Source organism: Camelus ferus, chromosome 7, assembly GCF_009834535.1.
Source record: "Camelus ferus isolate YT-003-E chromosome 7, BCGSAC_Cfer_1.0, whole genome shotgun sequence".
NCBI classification, from domain to species: Eukaryota; Metazoa; Chordata; class Mammalia; order Artiodactyla; family Camelidae; genus Camelus; species Camelus ferus.
This window is the reverse complement of record NC_045702.1, coordinates 57,485,192-57,508,247: the sequence shown is the minus strand read 5'-3', so window position 1 is coordinate 57,508,247 and position 23,056 is coordinate 57,485,192. Positions and strand designations below refer to the sequence as shown.

The following is a 23,056-nucleotide window of genomic DNA, read 5'->3' as shown; positions in this document are numbered from 1 at the left end:
TTCCCAGAGCCTTGGAGTCCTCTGCTGCTCTGCTTCATCTGAAGACAATAAAAGAGAGTGTGGAGGATTGAGCTGGAAGCTTTTAAGACTGATCTCTAGAGCATATCACTTCTGATTACATGCAATTGGGCAGAAGTCACTTGTGGAGTCCCACATACGTACAGAGAGGCTGGGAAATACAGTCTAGCTATGTATTTAGGAGGAACAAGGAAAGGGTTTTGGTGAACAACTAGCTAGTCCCTACCATAACACATTAAGCCAAATTCTCCCCTAAGTTGCTCCTTGGGAAGCATTTGTATACCTTGCTCTAAATGCAGTTTTTCTAGGCTGGGGGCCTGGTTTAGTGTCACAGGTAATTCTCTAGGCTGATGAAAGTTAATGTAAAACATATCCTGAGAGGATGTGGATCTTCAGTTCATGTATCACACTGTCCCTCATTGGGCCACTAATTACCATCATCATCTTTATCATCATCCTCAATTTTAAGGAATGTAGTTTTCATAATTTCTGACATTTTAATCTGTAGGTACCACCTGTAAGATTACCCTTTGATTAAGGCACTATACTTGCTTTCCTGTCACTCTCACCTTGGACCTAAGCCTCCATGGAGTCAATGCCTTGTGCTCTTGGCCTTTATCTTGTCCATGTACCAGGCTTTCAGAATGGTGTCTTCCATGAAAGCTCTGAGTCTGTAAACCCAAAATGACTGTCAAGAACTTTCTAACTGCCCTGAAACAGTATCAGTGCTAAATTAGTAGTCAAAAATTAATCACAAATATGAGGAAGACACTTCCCAAGAGGGCTGGCTTATGTTCCTTTTGGAACTGGTAGTGACACCTGGGAGACCACGAGTTAACTGGAAAAGAGGCAAATCTGAAGAGCACTTCAGTCAACTTGCTTTGCTCAGCCCATCTGAGTCTTTCTTTTGATTTGAGAGCATCTCTCCCATCTGGTTGGAGTGTTTGAACAAATTCCTTAAATTCCATTCCAAATGCCCTAATTCAGGACCTCCTTTTCCCTCCTTCTTTGTCTTTAGTATCTTCCTTCCTGACTCGTCCTACAGAAGACTGCTGTGATCTTAGAAAGTGCAGTTCACATTGTTTTATTCTTGCTTGGAAATTTTCAATGGCATGCCATCTCCAGTCTTCCCCCATAACCCTCTGATCAGACAGATGGATGCCCTTTGTGCCCCCAGAATGTGTTCCATGTCATCCCACACCCATGCTCTTACAAATGCTGTCCCATGTACCTGGATAATTTCTCGTTCTCATCTCTATTCCTCATATCCCCACCCAGTAAAATCTCATCTCTTCTGTGAAGTATGCACCCATGTTTCTGGTTAAATAAATCCCTCCCTTGCTTGTACTTGTGTAGCACGCCGTGCAGTCACAATGTGATCTGTGTCTCATCTTCCCCACTAGATCACAGGCTCCTGGGGAGTAGATGTCACGTGAACCTTCTTATACATCTCCCACAGTGCTGGGCTCTGGTTCAGTGAAGGTGCTTAGAAATGCTTATTGGGCAAAATTAAAAGCAGGATGTGAAATCAACTGTACAAAGACCTTTTCCCTGAATTAATCTGAAAACTAACAACAGACTATCTCAAATGATTTGATGATAGGCTTAAGATAAGCTACTTATCCATGACCTAAAAAGTATTTTTAAGTGGTCATTTTAAAATAAAAAACTATTCCTTCAAATAGTTAATTTTTAAATAGATCTATAGTATCTTTTAATAGTCTGTATTTCCTTAAAGATAATATTAGGAAGGAAGAAAGATTAGAATTATCTCTATAAAATGTATTCTAATTTCAAATTTCCAAGAAGACATCTTAAATGATAGGCAGTGAATGTGCCTGGGATGGTGTCACTGCAGGTGTCTTCTGTAGCAATGTCCTGGATACAGTTTGGCATCTAGATTGTCTTTACAGGAGAAGCACAGCTTTCGTTGGAAAGTGCAACTGTTGGTGCAATGGGGCAATTGGACAGGGTTGCATTGAGGAGAGATCCTTCAGAGAGGGTGTGTATCTTCATCAAAATTCTAAATGCATTGAAACTGTCATTCAAAGAGTTAACATCTGTGAAGAATAAAAAATGCAATGGAGAGGTTTCAGGCAAAGCATGGGGAGACTGATAAAATTATCAGTGAATTAAATTCAGACAGATGGCTTTGGAAAGGAATGAAGTACACAAACCTTCCGTAGAGCATAATGACTCTCACCGTGACAGGGCCTTTGTCAACAGGGTAAGACTTTTTTAAAAAATCTGGATTTTCAAGCAATTGGAAGTCAAATTCTTCTCCTTTTCTGAAGATGTTGTTTAGGACTTAAAGCAACAAAACAACAAAAGCTTACAAAGCCACTGGACAGCCTAAGACTCCTCACTGCCCGGGTGGATGCACAGCTTGGTGGAAGGCACCTGGTGGGCACCAGGGGTGCTGCTCCGTCTCACCGTCCTCAGACCCGCTGCCCACATCCGTGGGTCCTTGGCAGTTAAAATACTTCTACCAAACAGAAGCCAGTCATTAGCTCTGCTTACAACAGCAAGATGACAAAAGAAGCTTTCGGCCATTAAACACACGTGTGCACCCATACATGCACACGGAATTAAGACACAAATCAACTGATTTCTGCTCTTTAAAATTTGAATTTTTATCATTGTTGGTTGCATAAAGAAACATAGAGCTCCTAGAAAGAGCATCCTAGCTGATACTATCCTTCTACATTTAGACCAAAATAATGAGAAAATAATGTTACTTCTCTCAGGATTTCCTTTTTTCCATATGGTTTCTATTTTGTCTTCACTTATTTGGCCCTAGGGGCCCCCTCTTTCAGGTGACAGGCCCTGGCATATTTACACTTGGGCGAGGATGGCCAGGCTGCTTCTAAGCAATGGACGTCCCCTTTGTTCCAGACCAGATGTTCTGTTTCTCCCTGGTAACAGTTTGCATTGTGGTACCTTATTATCCAGTGCTTTCTGTAACTGGTGCCAGGGTAGCCTCCAAATCCGCCAAGAGCAGCGCTGAATCAATGAGACAGCTGGCAGCCTCTCTGGGGAGGAAACATTTTTGCCTTTTTGATTCAGGCGGTCTCCACTAGTTCAGATCCAGGATGCCATGAATGATTTTTCTTAGCGACAGGTGAAAACAAAAAAGCTTTGTAAACCTAATTCAATAGAAGCTGGAGACTCAGTGTGCTATTGATTAAAAGGAGAAGACGGTGCAGAGGAAGTTTACACACGGTCCAGTTGCATTTTCCCCATAATCGACGCCTGTGCTTCTGTCTGTGTTGGAGTTGTCAGGTTTGCCAGGAAGAAAAGCTTGAGAATCAAGAGTATTGTGTTTATTGACCTAGGATTAGGATTTCATTCATGTCTCTGAGATGCATGTTACTTACAAAAGCAAGGTTACTCTTTTTTCATTTTTTAGATATAAAAGTCACGGATCTATTGCTAACTTTGCTAATAATTCAAGGTTCCTTTAATGAGTTTGTTCGCATCATTCACACTTTAATGTTCAGGATGTGTTTATTTATTGGGGCTATGAATTAGGGTAAAAACCATCCTGGTTTACCTTCAAGCAAAGGATGATAACTCAGTTTGGGTCCTCGTCCTAGGTCATACACATGTCAGCACACTTTTTCAGTCGACAAGAACACTAGCCTTGCACACCCTGTTCTCCTGCTGCTCCCAGACAGCAGGCCAGTTCTTGAGCCATTGCAGTCGGTGGGCCATTAGGAGAGGAGATGGCACCGTACCTGGGAGCTCCAGTCCTGGTGCGGCTGAAGCAAAACTATAACAGTAGCAGAATTCAGGGAACCTGTAGTTCATCCTCCCCATCAGTCGTGGCGGATGTATTGGCAGCATGATGGATCACACCCAGTCACTGACCTTGGTGGGTTAGCCTTTGTTACATAAATATCAGAATAAGTCAAAGCAGTGGGTCGACCCACTATCAAATAAGAGCGTTAAGCTGTGGCAGCAGCAGAGGGAAAACGAACATTAGTGTCAAGTGTTGTCCATATTTCTGAGGAGCAGGTATCTTATTATTCAACCACTGGATGGGATGGGATATTTCAGGAAGAGGGAAAATCAATCATCAATGCATGCTTGTGGCAGTATGAGTTTTTGTCTCTTAACTAAGGTTTAACTTAGAGAGTAGTGGGTCTGTAAAGTAGTTACTCTTATAGGGTAAAAACTATTAAATATTTCTTTACTTTAAATCTGAAACAAAATAGTCTCACCACTGAGAAAATTCAGTATAAACTTAAGTTTCAACTTGATTTACAAGACGTTGGCTCATCTACATGCAGGTCAACATTCAGTTGGTGACAGATGGCTTGGCTTGGGAATAGAAATAATTTAGTCTGGGATTCTGGGTGATTTTCCCCTGATGGTTCTAGAATTTATCTCTCATACATTCTCCCAAATCTTCACATTTACAAATGACCTACCTCAAATCAGTTTTCTGAATTTAAAGTTTTACTTGATCAGTCATGGAAAGAAAGGAGAAAATTTCAATGAGATATCTCAGTAGTCTGCAGCAGGACATGTGGAGGGCTCAATGGCTATGGAGGATCAAGGAAACAGAGGAAAGATTATGGTCAACTTGTTTTTCATTGAAAAGTTCATAGAGGTTAGAACAGACTGAAACAAAACTTGCCCATTTAGTTTCCAGATGACTTTATATCATGTGGTAAGGGTTTCTATCAGCTTTATCAGTAGCAAGAGTTAGTCCCTGTAACCGTACCCCTAAGCCAGTGGAATCACCGAAAATATAATATCATATCTTTTGAAATCAATATTAAAAAAGCAAGAGAACCAGATATGTGCTTGTCTTTCCTTCCAAGCCAAAGCATTCACGCTGACATTCTGAGGCACCCAGGCAAGGGTAGTAGATCAGGTGATGTGTTAACAGTTAACAGTCACACCGGCATAATTTGAATCCAGCCAGTTTGAGCTGATACGCATTTCCCCCCAAATACCTTCTGTGTGCTTATGACTGTGCCAGCCATCAGTAAAGAGGCTGTTTTAAGGCAGACAAAGGAGTTACTATTTATCATAGCAGGGTTTATAAATTTTGGAACTTCAGGAAGTGGTACAAGCTGAAAATGCACATAGACTCAGGAAGGATTTAGAGGGGAAGAGGAGCAAGATTATGTGCATACTAGCTTCATTAAGGAAAGAAAATCCAAGGGTGTTTCAAAGTGAACCTTCCTTCTTCTGAGATTGGTGTGACAGTGGGTGAACATTCCTCTCATAGACGACCAGAAATAAGCCATTTGTCTGATCCTGCAAGACATTTCTCCTGTTCTCTAGTTTTTGCTGTGGAGGTAGACACAGAAGTCAAAGCATTTGGGTGCGTGTGCTGTGTTTGGCTGTGAGGACTGCCTATAGAGAGAGAAGGTAAAGTGTAAGCCCTGATGTTATTCTGAGTGTATTTCTCTCCTTTCTGGGTGAATGCTTGAGATGTTGCTAGACTGAAAACTGAATTAATTCTCTTGGTAATCTTTCTCTTTCTTCTCAACTGCAGGACTTATAAAACATTGCTCTTTGGTTCTAGGTATCATTTTGGGATCACATCATGATAACTCTATGTGTGTGTGCTGGGAGGGCAAAGTTGCAAAGCAATTATTCAGCATGCTGAGGAAGGAAGCAATTACCGGAACATGTTTTAGCCCTGCTTGTCAGAGTGAGTTTCACTTGGGCACAAGGGAAGCATTTAACTTGGGCAGCATCCCTTTTTGGAGGCTTAATTTGTTTTTTCTTTCCTTTAATTGTGTGATTCCAGTATTTTAGCTACAACCCCTAGGCTGTAGGAACCTTTAAACAGCTCTTGATTATGAAGCAGGGCATTGGGTTTTGAAGAAAAATGAACAGGGAGCTGCATAATTTATAGGAAAACTGCATGATGGACTTTTTATTCATAAAGAACATTGAGGTTACATTGGCACAAGCCAAATACCTTTTTAATGAATAGTCAGTAATCAGCAGCAGCTACAGTAAGTGCTTGAATTTTTTCTCTTTTATGTGCTATGAGTCCATAAATTAAGCATCTGATTCTGATTGCTGTCATGGATGCATACGCTAATTGCTACCCGCCCCCACTGCTCAGATCTCCTGTATCAGCTTGTGCTCAGTTTAGAGCATTGTGAAAAATGGAAGACAAGTCTCTTTTAATATGTTCAATTTCCATCCACTGTAAATACCAAAATGGGAAAAGAGTGTTGACAATACATTCCACTTTCCTTTTTGGATCTAGATCACAGTTTGGATTTGAAGACAGCAGTGTTATGTTCTAGAATGTAAGAAAAGAGTTTATACCAAGAGCCACTAAAATGAACTACCAAGGTGGTTTTTTAAAAACCATTGTTAGTATAATTATTATTTTAGCAGAGCTTTATCAAAATTATAGGCTTTCAACTTGTTCATTCCTTTAAGATTTTGCACGTTTCCATCACTTAGAATGTATCCTCCCTTTTTCTATTTTCTGCTTCTCAAAATTTCCAATTCTAACCAAAAACCCAAACAAAATAGGAAAATATTCTTTTCTAATCTCTTCTGCAACCAGATCCTTTTCACTCCCCTACTGTTTCTTTGGCTTCTGTGAAATTAATGTGAACAGATAGTTATTAATGTATAACTAAGATGCTTTCTAATAGTTTGAGTATTTTTTAAAAATCTAAACATATTTTCTAATTGGAACAATGTTATATGTGGTAGTTATGGCTGCAGGCCAAGTCACAAAAATTTATTTACCCCAAAATATGGGTTAAGAGCAAATATTTAAAGTTAAAAAGTAGCATTAGAAAATAATATTGCAATATTGACTATAAAATAAATTATTAGAGCTTTATATATGTCAGCAGTGTTTTAAGTCCTTTACAAATATTAATTAACTGATTTTTTCACAATATTCTTATAAGGACTATGATTTTGCTCATTTTACAGAGGAGGAAATTAAGGCACAAGAAAGTTTAAGCAACTTCTTATGTTTGCATAGCTAATAAGTGGTAGAGCTGAATACTGAATCAAAGTTTAACACAAAAGCCTATGATTTTAACTGCAGTCTTAATTGTATTTAAATTTTTTTTAATTGTGGTAATTGAAGTATGGAAGAAAGCAAGCTTAGCAGACAACTTTATTAAATGTATTCAGAAAATAACTTTGGGACCTTAACTGCTTTAGAAGTTGGCAAAAATTATTCTATGGAAGTCTAGACACTTGCTTTCTTATCAAGTTTTTTGACTTACAAAAGCAATAGAGAGTAAAGGGTGTAAGGAAAATAAAGCAAGTCAAAATTTTCTGTGAATTTGGTAAGAATTCAAAACAGAAAAGAGGACGGGAATTAAAGAGAATTAGGGGAAACATAAAAAGTTTAAAAAACTAAATAGTGAATATGAAAGAGAAAAATTCAAAATTGTAACTTATGCCTAAGTTCTCTTATAAATGATAGAAGAAAAAAAAAGGGTTATGAGATCCGATAGTTTCCTCAAATGCCCACTAGGCGGCAGTGTTGTATGGGTCAGCTTTGTGGCTAAGACCTCTTAGCCAGGATCTAGGGTTTGTAGGGGAAGTGAATTGAGAAACGTATAGGGGAAGTTTATTATTCAATTGTCATAATTTGGAGAATGCCCTAATTATTGTCACCTGCTAGCCTTAATTTTTTTTTTAAATTCAGTTAATTGTAGTATTTTAAGGACAGAAAATGTATCTTCCACAGAGCCTCAAGTCAAGTTTCTCATATTTGGAAAAATAGCAGAGGTCATTCCTCCGGAGTGAAAAAGCTGAACTTTGCTTTGGGAGAATCACTTTCCTGATCAAGATACCTCCTCACACAGGTAAGTTTCTTACTGCATCTCAAGTGGTTATCTGAACATCCATATTCACCTAATTAGCATTGTTGAATAGATGTCATACAGCATTTGAAGCCTTGATTTTTATGTAAGTACCATGATTTTGTAGTTTAAACCTGTCATTCCATCAGCTGAGGACAGTGACTTTTGCTGCTTTCTATCTCACTGTTACTTGCCTGAGGAGGGGGCAACATTGAATGGAGGAAACCCAAGAGAACCTTTAGGTAGAACGTAATCACTGTAGAGATTTGAAGTGTTCAGCTTTGCGTTAGGTAAGCAGAATTCCAGCAAGTCAAGATCAGCAAATTTGTGCGATATTCTGGTAAGCCACTTCCCTTCTGCAGCCCACTCATTAATTTTCGGAAGCCTGACAGAATGGCTAAAAGGATGATCAATTTCAAGTGTCACTCCTGGCGTGTTTTTAGCCTATGTAAAAGGAGTTCCTGACAAGTAACCCTGTTAGTGCCCTCAAAATGTCTTCTATTATTAAATATCGGGAATAAGCTGAAATAATGAAACCAGCTTTTTTTCTATCACCAGAATGGTTGGTTTAGAAGATGATGAGATTGGTGTCTGTTACTGACTTTTAGGTGGGCTTCAAAAGAGCAAAACCTTGAGAGAAATGAACATTATTTCAGGAGAACTACTTTTCCTTAATGGGTCTGTGTGAAACAAATGGGGTATCTCTACTCATGTTCTAAGTGATTGCATAACCTTGTTATCTAGTAGATAAATGCCTAACCCTCACTTCCGCCTACTCCCCAACCGTTTTTATTCAATGTATTACTTTACTTCTGGGTAGATAACTGATGTCACTGGGAACCCTGAACTGCTCCTGAAGGATCCATGGGTGGCAGTATAGATGTCTGTCTACCAGATGTCTGTCTACAAGATGGGGTGTCTTTCCCTCCTTGAGTTTCTTCTTCTCTCTTTTCTCCTTCTCACTCACTCATTTCCCTCTCTTTTTTCCTGAATGTCATCCTTTCCTCCTATTCCTTTTGATAATACTTTCTACCCTTAAATCTTTAGCCCCAATCATAGGCATTTTGTAGACATTTTGATGTCTGCTGGCACTAAAGCATTTATATCCTAATATTTGATGAATAAATATTAATCCCAGTGTACTTGGTAAGAAGTGGGGAGAGAGTTATTGCAACGATCTAGTTACAGAATCTCTACTGCAAAGATGTGGAAAATTCTAGGAAAGTTACAGCCTTCAGGTCGGACAAACACTGCATGGCCTTGTATGTGAATAAGTAGTGGCAAATGTTAAAACTACCCCCAGGGGCCTGACAGATAAACCAAGTAAATGGCACAGGCCTACTAAGGACAGAGAAGATTAGGAGAGCAGCTGGTCTGCTTCCAAGGGGCGGCTGCCACCCAGCTTCACTGCCTCTGCCCTTCAGAGTATGGGGTCTGCGTGAATTTACTTGGTTTGATGTTAACTAATCAAATATATATATGGTCCTGGCAAAGAAAGAAAGAAAAAAAGAAAATGAAATGGAGAGAAAAGAAAGGAAAAGAAAAAAGTAAAGACGAGGAAAAAAAAGTATCTGCAGGCCTAGAGTGCCACAGGCAGCTTGTTTGTGATCCCTACCATAAATACGATAAATTCTGGAGATAGAATGTTGTAATTTTGTTACACTTGGGAATCCTAATGTTACCATGGTGTTCTGAGAGAAGTTGGAGCACAAACAGTTTTCTAGATGAATGTTCATCCACTCAATTAAAACTCTGTAATTCATCAGAATGTGAAATTCTGAAATAAGATGGGAACCAATAAACTGACTAATTAAACAACATCACCTACTGTTAGGATATAAAGAGCTACTAATTTATAAAGCTAATTGGATTGGAATCCAGCTAAACTCAAACCAGAGTTACATTCTAATTGCTCTTTTACTTTAGAAAATATCAAAGACCATGAGGTGATTTTTTTATGGTGACAGTTCTTAACAAGCCATGCAGGTCTGCAATAGAAGCCTTTATTAGAGTACTGGTATTTGAAAGAATTTAAGTGAACAGGCTGACTTTATGGAATTGACTCCAAGTGCACCAGAAGAAAAAGAATTCATGAAGGACTTTTAAGACGCAGCCTTCATTCCTTGTACATTGATATCTAACAGTCTCATAATGTGGTTTTTAAAAACGTTGTTTTCTAGAATGCTGTCTGAAACATGTATCTTACAAACTGATTTGTTTTCAGTACTTTGAATGGGTTGAGAATTGTTTCCTTTGTCTTGATAGAGCTGTCAGGCTGTTTATAATCATGTTGGCTTTGGTTCCTGTCAAGAACAGACACACAAGGAGAAGGTGGGGAGACCTGTTTGACATGGCACTCCCCGTAGCTGCAAAGAGAGGGACTTAACCAAGTGGGAGAGCGTGTACAGACAGTGTGACATGGACTGGAGGACACAAGGTCTTCTTGTCTGAACTCCCACCGATGTTTCAGCCTCGGGCTGTGAACCCTTCCATTCAGAGTTTCTCAGATCTCACGTGCTCGTGCTTTCATAATCTAATTTAAAACCACCTCAAACAGACCTGAGAGTCATTTCAGGTCTCCTCATCAGTGATCTAGCTTTTACCCAGCGCCTTGAACGTGGGGGGCCTGCCGGGCTTTCGTGGGAGTCCTCACAGCCCCGCCAGGAAGCGTCAACTCCAGCTTTATCCTCAGCACCCAGGAGTATCAGAGCACAATCCCGCACTGCAGGCTCTCAGTAAAATGAGTAACACCCAGGAACGGTGCTGAGTCCTTCCACAGGACTCAGCGGCCTGCAAGTGTCAAGGTTGACCCTCTCGGTAGCCGCCGGCCGGTGGCGCGGACCGGGAACCCTGCGCCTCGCCTCTGGCCTCCGCTCCTTGCGGAGCCGGGCTGTGCGGGAAACCGCGCTCCGCCAGCTCCCTGCTGCTGCTTGCCGCCAGCAGGTGCCTCTCGGGCGGGCGGAGCGGCGGCTTTTACCTTCTGGGGTTCCATCAGCCATGCATTCCACCCACTGACCTTTCCTTCCTTTCCTGGGCGCCCATTTCCCGGTGCAAACAAAGGCTCATTATCAGTTCCCTGCTCTGTCTTTTGCCGCCTTGTGTCAGGCTGCAGCCTGTCAGCAACCTGCCACCCGCAGTCCCAAACCAGCGCTCCTGCTCCGTGTTTCCCGCACACGTCTCCTCTGTCTAGCGCTGGGAGCGCCGCAGTGCCAGCTCTGGGCGCTGTCGTGTAGCGCCAAGGCAGACAGGGTTAGGGGGACCAAACTCCGTCACCTGTCAAAGATTATGTCTCTATGAGGCAATTTCAAGTAGACTTCTATATTTTCCCGACACCCCCCTGCTCAACTTAGCACTTATCCATAGGCCCCCAAGCGAGGGCTGTGGTAGATGTGAAGTGAGGTTTTAACCTGATCAACATTAGGACTTGAAAGGGGAAGGTGGGGGATATCTATGCAATGAATGGAAAGCAAAACCCCCCAAGCAACCAAACAAACAAAAAACACAATTGCAATTAGATTGCAGACAATACACCTCCTGAGGGCAAAATGATAAACAATGGGCCTCCACGAAACATTGAGGAGGCTTCTTTAAGGGTTTTGCACAAGAGAAGAAATAATCTATTGTGTTTTAGAAATAGATGTATTGCTTCTGAGGCCAAATAGTATTGCCACATAACTACATTTTCTTCTCTTCAAGTGTTTCGTCTTTCTCTTTCTTTCTTCCCTTACTATAGATGTAGAAACCTACTTCCTATTTTTATGGCACTGAATTCATTAAAGCTGCATTTCCTTGAGAGTAAAAAAGCCACACAACCCCAAAATGTGTGCGACATGCGTTTATTTCATCTCTGGGCTTGTCTTTCTGTGAGCAGTGAGTTTGAACACACACACACACACACACACATTACTCTCTAACAATCTCTTTGTCATATCTGCTTCGATAGGTAATGTCGTATGTAAATTAAGTCTCTAATTAATTTTTACGACCTTGGCAGCCTTCTGCAATTCTTTTTCTTAACATTATTGTGTACAGAGTTAGCATAATATTAAAAAATTTTAAACAATTTTTATTCTGTACTCTGCTAAACTATTTCCAATCGGTGGCACTTTAAATATTTTTCCTTTTTCTTTTGAAATCATTTTTTCCCTTTCAATGAGGACATTTTTTAATTAGGTGCCATGATAACATCAGTAAAATAAAAAAGATTTCTTAAGATTTAACCCATTATATGCTATCTTTAGACAGCAGTTTGCAAGCTGGCTGAGAATGCGTAGCCTGAGAATTTCTGTTTGGACTGCACTTTTTAAAATAATTGAAGTAATAGTTCATGTGTGAACACAGAGTATAAAATTCTGTAATATTCCCAGCTTATTCATATTTTATCCTTGCTGCCAGCATCTGCTTTATTTTCCAGCTGCATTAAATGTTCTCAAAGCTGTATGAGAACTTAACCTTCTCACTTCCAGAGGACAGGGAAAGACTGACAGATGAGGCTCTAAACGGGTCTTTGTCTGTCTTCCCATTTTCCAATCAACCAGTGCACTTTACGCTATTTCAGTTTTATGACTGGAACAGTAAAGACACAATTTCATTCATATTACCTTAGTCGAGTATGTACACCAGCAGGCAACTGAGAAAATTCTCACTTCTGATTGCAGAGAACTTCCTTTTAAAATTTCTTGGTAGTAGGATTTTTATATTTTAATCTGGAAGCACAAGCATTTTTCTAGTTTCTTCCTTTTGTGTGTGTGTGTGTGTGTGTGTGTGTGTGTGTGTAACCAAAAAAGTCTCCAAAAGTCAGAAGCTGTGTCTTCCCTTGGCTTTGTTATGGGTAAATTGTAGAGGTTTCTTGCTATAGATTGTACACTTGGCATCAGCTTTACAAGCACAACAGATCTTCCACTTAGTTACAGGATGTATTTCAAAAGAAATTAAATCCTTTCCACTGAGAGCAGAGAAACCTTTTTCTTTCCAGCCAGAAAAGATCTAGTTAGCTTATGTTACTTACAGGATCCTCCATATTATGACATAACTTCCTCATTGTGCATCTTCTAAAACGCTGCTCGCGCGATTAGGTATAATCAGGAAGTGAGTGGTACAACCAGATTGCCTTAAGCTATGTTGGAGGCAGCCTGGAGCCAGAAGCTTTAGAAAGCAGCTATAAGACCTCCTCACATTTCTGTTCTGGGAGGTATCCTGGGTTCCATTCCAGACCACCACAGTGAAGTGAATATCACAATAAAGTGGGGCACATGAAATTTTTGGTTTCTCAGTTCATATACTGTGTACTGTGTACAATAGCATTATGTCTAAAAAACCAATGTACATACCTTAATTAAGAATATTTATTACTGAAAAATGCTAATCATCACCTGAGCCTTCAGTGAGTTGAAATCTTTTTGCTGGTGGAGGATCTTGCCTCAGTGTTGATGGCTGCTGGTTGATTAGGGTGCTGGTTACTGAAGATTCTGGCAATTTCTTAAAATAAGGCAACAGTGAGGTTTGCCACACTGATCAACTCTTCCTTTCACAAACTATTTCTCTGTAGCATGCAATACTGCTTGGTAGCATTTTACCCACTTAGAACTTCTTTAAAAATTAAAGTCAATCCTCTCAACCCCTGTTGCTTCTTTATCAATTAAGTTTAAGTAATATTCTAAATCCTTTACTGTCATTTTAACAATCGATTAAGTTTGCTGACTTATATGAGCACAGTTCCTAGTGCCCCAAAACAATTATAATAGTAACATCAAAGATCACTTATCGCAGATCTCCGTAACAAATGTAATAATAGTCAAGAAGTTTGAAATACTGTGACAGTTACCAAAACGGGACACTGAGACATGAAGTGAGCAAATGCTGTTGGAAAATTTGCACAGATAGACTTGCTTGACACAGGGTATCCACAAATCTTCAATATGTAAAACACGCAGTGTCTGCAAAGCGCAGTACAGTGAAGTGCAATAAAACAAGGTCTGCCTGTATTTTAATCAAACAGTTTAACATGTCCTGGCCGCAGTTTTCAGAATTTGATACTCCATCCCACCCTACCCCCAACTCACTAAATATTCTGTTGTAAATACACTGAATTCGTATAATTGGTCAGAAATTCTAAATAAACATACACTGATTGCTGGTAAAATGGTTTTATTAAAGCACTCAGCAAGTGGGGTTGAAGCCAGGGCAAACTAGAGGGAAAGACCTGACGATGTCATCCCTTTCAGTTCCTTAGGTTGGGTCCCTGCCCCAGAAGCAGAGCCTGAGATGAGAATGTGGTATGGGTGACTTACTAAAGAAAGGCTTCCTGGACAAACACCAAACCAAGGGTGTGATTCCATGTTAGGTTCCAGAGGAGACTGGCTTCGGTCTACCCCATAGGGAAAGCCTTGAGGCAAGGGAGCTGAGCTTTCTTGAGCCTGCACTCTGTGAGTCACTTGGCTTAACACCCCATGAGGGGGAAGCAAGCTGATCCAGTAGCTTGAGGGCCGTCTTCCATAGAAGACTAACAAGTGTTACCCACTGGAGGTTAAAGCACACTGCAGCCACAAGAGGCCGCAGAAACAGCAACAGGACCCTAGGCCCACTGGGCAGAGCAGCACACAACCGCATGCTGTAACTCCTGGGAAAGCTGTTTCTTCGACGGCTAATTATTTTCCCTTCAGTTAAGCTTACTATGGTCCTAGTTCATTAATAGGAAGCTTGAATCCTAAATTGGAGTGACATTCTGGGGCCCACTTCAGTCTACTTGCAAGAGCTATTTGTGCACATCTCTAACTCCCTGTTCGGAGATGCATTGCTAGATTCAGATCAACTACAATGGGAATATTCCTATATGGAAATCCAATGTTGTTATAAACCCGGGCTTTTTTGTGGGGTAGGGTATAGAGAGGGAAGCTGATTGTTAAATGATTACCATCATACTATTCGGATGCTAAGCTAGAATGTTAGCAAAATATTGTTGAAAGTGAATATTTATCCCATTAAATATGTTAAATAATGTATGTGGAAACATTTTGTAATCATGAATTGCTATACAAATGTTAAGTCTTCCAACAATAGCCTTGAAATAAAACATATGGTGAAACGTAAGACATACAAAATATCTCCCCAGTGTAAATACACTAGTAATACATTGCAAACGTAATTGTGAAAAGGGGATTCTTCAGTTGTTCCAATATAACTATTGCTGATACTAGGCAACAGCTGTGACAGAATAGAGTTCAGTTATCATTTCTTCTTTTAATCCTTTCCCAAAGATGGCTAATTAATTGCATTATGACTCATGTCTTACATTTTACTTCTTTGATAGGCAGATATAAAATCTTTTATTGGGAGAGGTGAACACATAAATGTGGAATACTCTCCTTTCTCATGGTTATTGTGAGGAAAATAGGCTAGTCCACTGCAAAGAAACCCCAACAAAACAAGAATTTCCAATATGTTCAAGCATTCTCAAGGAGCACAGTGGTCTTCAAACTTTTAAAAAATTCAGCAATGAGTCTCTTTTTAAAATTCAGTGTTATGAAGCCCTGTGTGAGGGCTGGGAGGGTCACCTCTGCTCCTTTAGCAACCTCTAACACATTCTGACCAGCATTCAGGCCCTGGGGAATGCAGCAAGAAAAACTGCCCTGAAAGGATTGATTCCTACCATAGCCCTTCTCAGATTCCTACCCCCTTCTCAGATTCCAGAAAGTCCTATATTTCATCACTGAAGTTTTGAAAGTGCAAGTATGGTAGACAGAATAATGCCCTCCTCCCAAAAGACATCCACATCCTAATTCCTGAAACCTGTGCATGTGTTATTTTACAGGGCAAAAGGGATTTTGCAGATAAGATTAAGTTAAGGATCTTGAGACAAAGAGATTCTCTTGGATTATATAGACTGGCCTGTAGGACAAATGTCCTTATAGGAGGAGGCAGGTGCTGATGAAAGCAGAGGTCTGACTGATGTGAGGAAGGGGCTATGAACCAAGGAAGGAAGGTGGTCTCTAGAAACTGGAAAAAGCAAGGAAAAGGTTTCTCCCCTAGGACCTCCTGAAGGAGTCCAGTTCTGCAACACCTGTTTCAGACTTCTGACTTTCAAAACATAATACATTTGAGTTGTTTTAAGCACTAAGTTTGTGGTAACTTTCAGAGCAGCAATAAGAAAATAATATCCCAAGGTTCTAGGCTCTTATTGAAAGGTCCCTGTGACGATTCTTTTTTTCACGGTGCTCTTTAGTGATTTCTGTGAGCTGAGCAGGGACAGAAATAAATACAGCTCCAGAGAGGAATGCTACATGTGACTTTAAATGAGCCCCCAAACTTTTCCGTATTGATTTATTTATGCTAACAGATTTTTTTTATTAGAAAGGATTTATTCTAACTTAGCATGCAAAACATTAACAATTTCTAATATATGGAGTCTTTTCAAATTTTATTTATCTTCCTGCTAACTTGATTTTTACAAGATAAGCATTTTCTATTATAAATGAATTAGGTATTCATTGTACTAAATTGGAAATAGACATAGAAGGAAGAAGAAAAAGCTTCCATTTCTCATTATCAGAGAACACCACTCAATATTTTGATATACTTCCTTACAGTTTTTTCTAAGCATTTTTTTATATCTATTGCACTCATTTATGTATACAACATTTTGTTTTATGCTATTTTCACTTAATGTTATATAAATACTTACTTTATACTTGTGAACTTATTGTAATTATAATTTTTGCTGTTCTCCAATTTAGGGGCCATACAAATAAGGGTTCTCACATGCAGGTGTGAGAAATTAACTCTGGCTAATGGAAGCAGAAAAGCATTGAACTGAAAGAGTATTCAGGTGACTTATGGGACTGATGAGAAAACTGGGGAATTAAGATACGCAAGATTTAGCCAAGATCGCAGTGCACAGTACGCTTAGGGTCCTGGTCATGGACCTCTCACTTCTGACCCTCCCATCCTTAAATGCTGCCTTCAGTACCCAAAGGGGCCCAAGGAACACTATGCCTTTCTTTGTGGTTGGTGGGGTTTACTGCATGGTAACTTCCCCATCACCTTGAAGAGAATATTTTGACATTGGGCTTCCCACAAATTCCTTCACTTGGCAGTTCCCTATATTTTAACAGGATTTATATGCCAGTCTATGATGTGCAGATATATTCCCAAGGTTTCTAGGGTAACTTCTATATTGATTTCCAGATCATATCATCATGTCATCCATATAGGGGACAAAGAAGATGACCTTCAGAGGGGTGTAGCATTAAAAATTTTGGGGGATTAAATCTGCCTCCAGAGATTTTATATAGTTTTGAGGGAAGGTAGTAAAGATATACTATGCTCCTTGCCAGATTATAGCAAACTGTTTTAGGTCCTTTCTGATTTTAGGGATAGAGAGAACATAAACACATTTTTAAGATTAAAAGCGACATGCTAGTTGCCTAGGAAGTGTGTTTATTTGCTTCAGGAAAAACAGTACAGCTGGAGTGGCACCTTCAAATAGAGCAACCAACTGAGAAAGCTAACATGTTACCACTACCTTAAGTTCTCAAAGACCTACATGTCTTCTGCACAGACTAACTTAAAGGTCAAAAGGAATTTTCCATTCATTTTTCCCCCACAAATGTATTTTGAGTGCCTACTAAGTGCCAAGTCTATTCTACACCCTTGAGATACATAAATGAACAAAACAGCCAAAGCTTCCTGCCATCATGTAGCTTAAATTCCAGTGGGAATCTTCCCCTCTGCATTTTTCGGGTTTGGAGGAAGATACGCACCCCTGAGATTTACCATTGTGGTAGAGAGGGAGGGTGCCAGAAGCTTCCAGGTGGCCCTTCCTGTTGTCACAGCATCCACCCCCTGAGCTTGATCTCAGCCAGAGTGCTACCACCCTGAGGGACATTCTGGGAGTTTGATATATTTGATTGCTACAATGATTTATCAATGCTACTGAATTTAGTGGGCAAGGGTCAGGGGTGTTAGTCATCCTGTAGTTTGCAAGGCAGACCTCTACAGGAATCATCCTACTCCTGCAGAGTTGTGAATGCCACTCCAGATAGTCTACAGCCTAAAACCTAACTTCATCTTTCACAAAGACACTAAGTATTTTTGCACGGTTTTGACACTCTTTGAATCTTCCAGGAGTAGAACTACCATGTAAATTGGGAGTGGATTTTACTTCCTTTGCTTGGAAAAATTTAAGAGTTGCACACCATTTTGCAGCATCATATCAATGGTGGCAATGCTGCCTCTGGTCCTTGAGTTGCTGATGTGGCCCATGTATATCAGTCTTTATTGGAGGCTGTAACATTCACAGTGATCCTGTGTATGGGGCAAGCATCTGACTAATTCAGACTGAGGTGCTGTGACTTCAGGGTCAGTTGCTATGACTGCTGATGCAATCATGCCTAAACATTTCCTTTATGTTATTACGAATTAATTTACTTTTATTTCTTTTTCATACAACAGGAAAGGCATTCCACTGTTCTTTTCAAAACTGTGTGTTTAGATTGGTTCATATTATCTATGAATTTCATTTCAGGAAAGTAAAGCAAGCTTTAAAAAGTGTTCAAAGCAGTCTTGGGTCTGATTGACTTGCGAGTCACCACTTCAATGAAATCAAGGAGCCAGGGGAGGGGATTACGCGAGCTAATGAGCTGGCAATGGTATATCCAGGAAATGGGGAAATAACCCGTGTTATTGAGTTATTTATTGGGTTATTATACCCACAATGTGTTTGGGGTTCCACCAGGACTACTGTAATATGCTCTTAGTTCAGGATTTATCACTATTTATCAGCAGACCTACGAAAGCCCCTTTCTAACAGGTGAATTCCAGTGGTTCTTTCTCTGAGGGGCCAAGATTTTAAGTTAGCATTAGCAAGTGCCAAAGTCCCCAGTGCCACAGTTCCCCCTTTGAAAGCTGGGGGAAACTTCACAGTAAATACTTGTATGGTTGCAAAGTCCTCCTCAAAAATCCCCCTCCTCCCATTCAGTTAAGGAGCTCTTTGTCTGTGAGGTGTTGTGATTATTGACACTTGTTGCTCAGGTCATCAGCCTGGAGACTTGCCACTTATGCAAACCAAGAAGCGCTTTGGTTATCTACTCATATATTTTGGTTCTATGAACTTCACGGTCAGTCATTCTCTGCCAAAGAGCCCTGCAAGACAACCACTCCGATTTTCACCCTGGCCCTCCTTTGTGTTTGGTACCCACTCTTACCCTGTGTGGGGTGGTTCAGTGGTGCTCCAGAGCCTTGGTCATCTCAGGATCCTCCCATCCTCTTGGAAGTCAGGGAGACCATTTCACTGCAGTGTCTCCCACCAGTGTCTCGGACTTAGGTAAAAACCACCTAAGTGCTTTTCAGAGATGCCAGCACTCTCCTCACCAGTGTATTTCTCAAGGCCTGGGAGAATGAAGTGTTAGATCCCCTTGAAGGACATAGAGGGTAGGGGGTGGATGAGTTGGATGTGATTAATCTATTCCAGTATCATTTCATGAGCTCTTGTATATCTTCCTGTTTAAGAATGCTTTTTAAAATGGCATCTCAGCTTCATTTTGTGTTGTCCACTGTCATGACTAGTTTCAGGAAAACCATCTAAACACTAAGTAAACCCACTTCTAGCTGCTTGAATTAGTTTATCAAGTCCAGAATCTCTGGTGAATGTACTTATGCTGTGAACACTTGTCGGAGCACCTTCAGAACTCATTTCCAAGATTTTTCTGATATGAAATTGTATAATCCAGCAATTTCATTTGTGTATAAGCCTTCAGCAAAACCATTTGACTTTTTAATTGTATTCCCAAGACATTCTGGGATCTGACTCTAATTATAAGACTAGAACTATAGAGAAGTGAATGATAAAGAGAATTGGCTTTTCCTTGCAAAGTAATTTCTCCAAATGAGGTTACTAGAAGGTCTTCAAGTATAGTAGGGACAGCTTTATCAGACGAGAGTGGCAGTTGAAGTTTCAAGGAACATAAAAGTTCTCCAAATTTTCTGGTATGTATTACCCAGCTTGGGCTGCAAAAGCAAAACATCAGTGACTGAGTGGCTTAAAATCCTAGAAATTTATTTCTCACAGTACTGGAGGCTGGAAGTCCAAATCAAGGTTGTGGCTGATTCAGTTCCCAGGTGAGGGCTCTCTACCTGGATTGTGGATAGCTGCCTTCTCACTATGTCCTCACATAGTACAGATTGAGAGAGAGAGAGAGAGAGACTATAAGGACACTAATATCACCATGAGGGCCCCTCCCTCATGACCTCATCTAAACTTAATTACCTCCCAAAGGGCTCATCTCCAAATACTATCATATTGGGGGCTAGAGCTTCAACATAGAACCTTTGGAGGGACACAGTTCAGTCCATACCATCACATATTCTCAAAGCTCAATTACTTCCTAGTGACTGTCCTGATTTTCACCTAAGACACATGGTAAATGTATGAATTCAAATGCTTGTTGTAATTTGGTAATTTATAGGATAAACATCCTCAATTGTTGTTAATTTCTGACTGCCTCTGGTTGTTTGCATCACTCCCTCAATATTCAAAACTCCAGGTGTGAGTGTCTGATTGGTCAAGCCTATGTTGCTGGCCGTATGGAAGACATTGTCTTCCATAGTGGGAGACAGAGCCCTAAATTCTTTACCTCTTGAGATTTCCCTTTACTAAATCAAAAGGATGTTCAGGTGTTGTGCAGCAAAAAATCCCAGCTGTTTACTATAATGATGTTCAGTTATTTTTCTTCGATTTTTTAAATGACACTGATAAATAGCAAGATTTCCATTTGTTTCCCTGGATAGAGTCTCAGAAGTAAAGTTTTGGTGTTAAAGGTTTTATAAAAAAAATTAGGATGTGTGATGTATCTGTCAAATTGCTTTTTAAAATTTTTGTTCCTATTTATTCTCACTCCAGTCATGTTTGAGTGATCCTGTTTCACCCTGTCCTCACTCCTACTGACCTAAGATGTTTCCTTTTCTGTTTTCCTTGAAAACATCAACTTTTTATCTTCTAAGGAAACTTGGCCTTTACCCCATTCCTGTTTTGATTTCTCTGCTTTCTTCTCAAGCCCCTCAAGAATACATGTGGTGAGAAGCACACACTCTCACTTCTGTGGTATTCTTGCCCCAAATACATAACCCCAGTCTGATTATGAGGGAATGCCAAACCTAGCCTGGATAGTCTACAAGAGAACTGGCCATCAAAAGTGTCACAGTCATAAAAAAGACAAAGACACGGGGACTGTCCCAGACCAGAGGAGACTAAAGAGGAAGGACGACTAAATGCACAGTGTGATCCTGAAGTGGGTCCTGGGCCAGAAAAAGGCTATTAGTGGGAACACTGCTGAGATTTGAATAAGGACTGTAGATTGGCTAATAATATAATATCAATGTTTATTCCTGGTTTGGGGAATTGTATTACACTTAACACAAGATGGTAACATTGGAGTAGGCTGGGTGAAGTGTGTGTGGTACCTTTCTGTACTATTATTGTGACTTTTATGTAAGCCTGAACGTTTGAAATAAAAGTTAAATACTTTAATAAATACTTTTAATTTATGAAATATGCTCTATGTACAATGTTATGGAAGACAGCAATGGATGGAGGTGCTGTCAGATTCAGTAACAGAAAGGCTTTTCATTTCTAGATTTTTTTTTTATAATTCTGTTTTACTCCAAATTTTTGTTCAGCCTTGCATGGTGGACCTGGCCATTTCTCTTAAACCTGTATGCAAGGTTTACTTAACTGTCAGGGGCTTTGATAAAGTCCATGAGTGAAACTTTCCAAGCTGAAAGTACTCGCTCCTGCTGGGGCCTTGCTCTTTTGTGCATCTGTGGGTTCATTCTGCTCTTCACTCCTCCAGTGCATCCCCACCTCCAGTCCCTCCTCCCGAGGACAGCTCCTCAGTGCCTCCAAGAAAATGAATACAAGTTCCTTATGAAGCATGTTTGATTTTTTTTGTTATTGTTGATGATCAACCTTTTCTCTGAAGACAGTAAACACACTTGCCATGGTGAGGAACTTAACTTCCACGTCCATTTGTTTCAGCAGTGCCTCAGGGAATGTGCCTGCCCCTTCTTGTCTGCCTCTTGGCATGGACACAGATAGCCCCGCATGTGGTCACGGTGCTTACTGGCCCCTCCTGCCTCAGGAGGACACACTCATGGATGAAAATTCTAGATGATGCTTGTATGTCCCTGGACATAATTATCACTGTAAGACAGTTGGTCACGATAGGGCTTGCTATCTACAGTTCAGTACAGTACAGAAGTTCGTCCACAAAGTTGGTCCATGGATCACTGTATCAGCAGTTCTAGGAGACTTGTAAAAGTGCACATTCCTTTGGCTCCTGTCAAACCTACTGCTGGGTCAGAATCACTGAAGTCTCAAAGAAATATTTGCATGTCTGAACTGTCTTCATTCTTCTCTTCCTCTTGATTGAAAGTTTTTCAGAACATATAATTGAAAACTGAAAATAATAATAGTGTTTATTCAGAACTTGAGGAAAATACCTGATGGCAAGTATTTCCTGGAAGAACTGTTTCTTTCTAAACCTGGAACTATTATTGGAGAGTTAGCCAGAAAGTCTGAGGCACAATATCTTGACATTTAAAAATTTTTTGTTGAAGTTTAGTTGATTTACAATGTATTGGTTTCTGGTGTACAATATAGTGATTCAGTTATGTGTATATATATATTTAATTTTCTTTTTCATTATAGGTTATTAAAAGGTATTGAATATAGTTACCTGTGCTATATAGTAGAACCTTATTGTTTATCTATTTTATATATAGTAGTTTGTATCTGCAAATCCCAAACTCTGAATTTATCCCTCCCCCAACCCTTCCCAAATAGAAGGAGAGATAAAGAATTTCTTAGACAAGCAAAAACTAAAAGAATAAGCAACAGTAAACCTATCCTAAAATAAATTTTGGAAAGAATCTGTATTTTTAATAGGAATTTTGTATCTCTGTTATTTGTTTTTTTGTTTGTTTGTTTGTTTTGTCTTTAGCCACAACTACTTTGCTCTGTATTTGACTTTTCTGGACTTATTTTCATACCTCCATTTCATGGGAAGAATAGTTGATTCATTCTCTGAGAATCTCTGAGAGTCTACTTTGATTTAGACACTGATACAAAGAAGGGCCAAGGCCCTTGCTTTCAGGCAGTTCACACTCTTGAGGCAGAAGACAGACGAGTAAATAGTCAATTACATGCCAGTTGAGGAGGGCTGGGAGAG

The 23,056-nt window shown here is 40.0% G+C and overlaps 1 pseudogene; it reads right to left on the bottom strand.

Annotated features, from left to right (window-relative positions):
* Window positions 1–7,695: 7,695 nt before the first annotated feature.
* Window positions 7,696–7,846, bottom strand: LOC116665124 (annotated as a pseudogene).
* Between the last annotated feature and the right edge of the window lie 15,210 nt (window positions 7,847–23,056).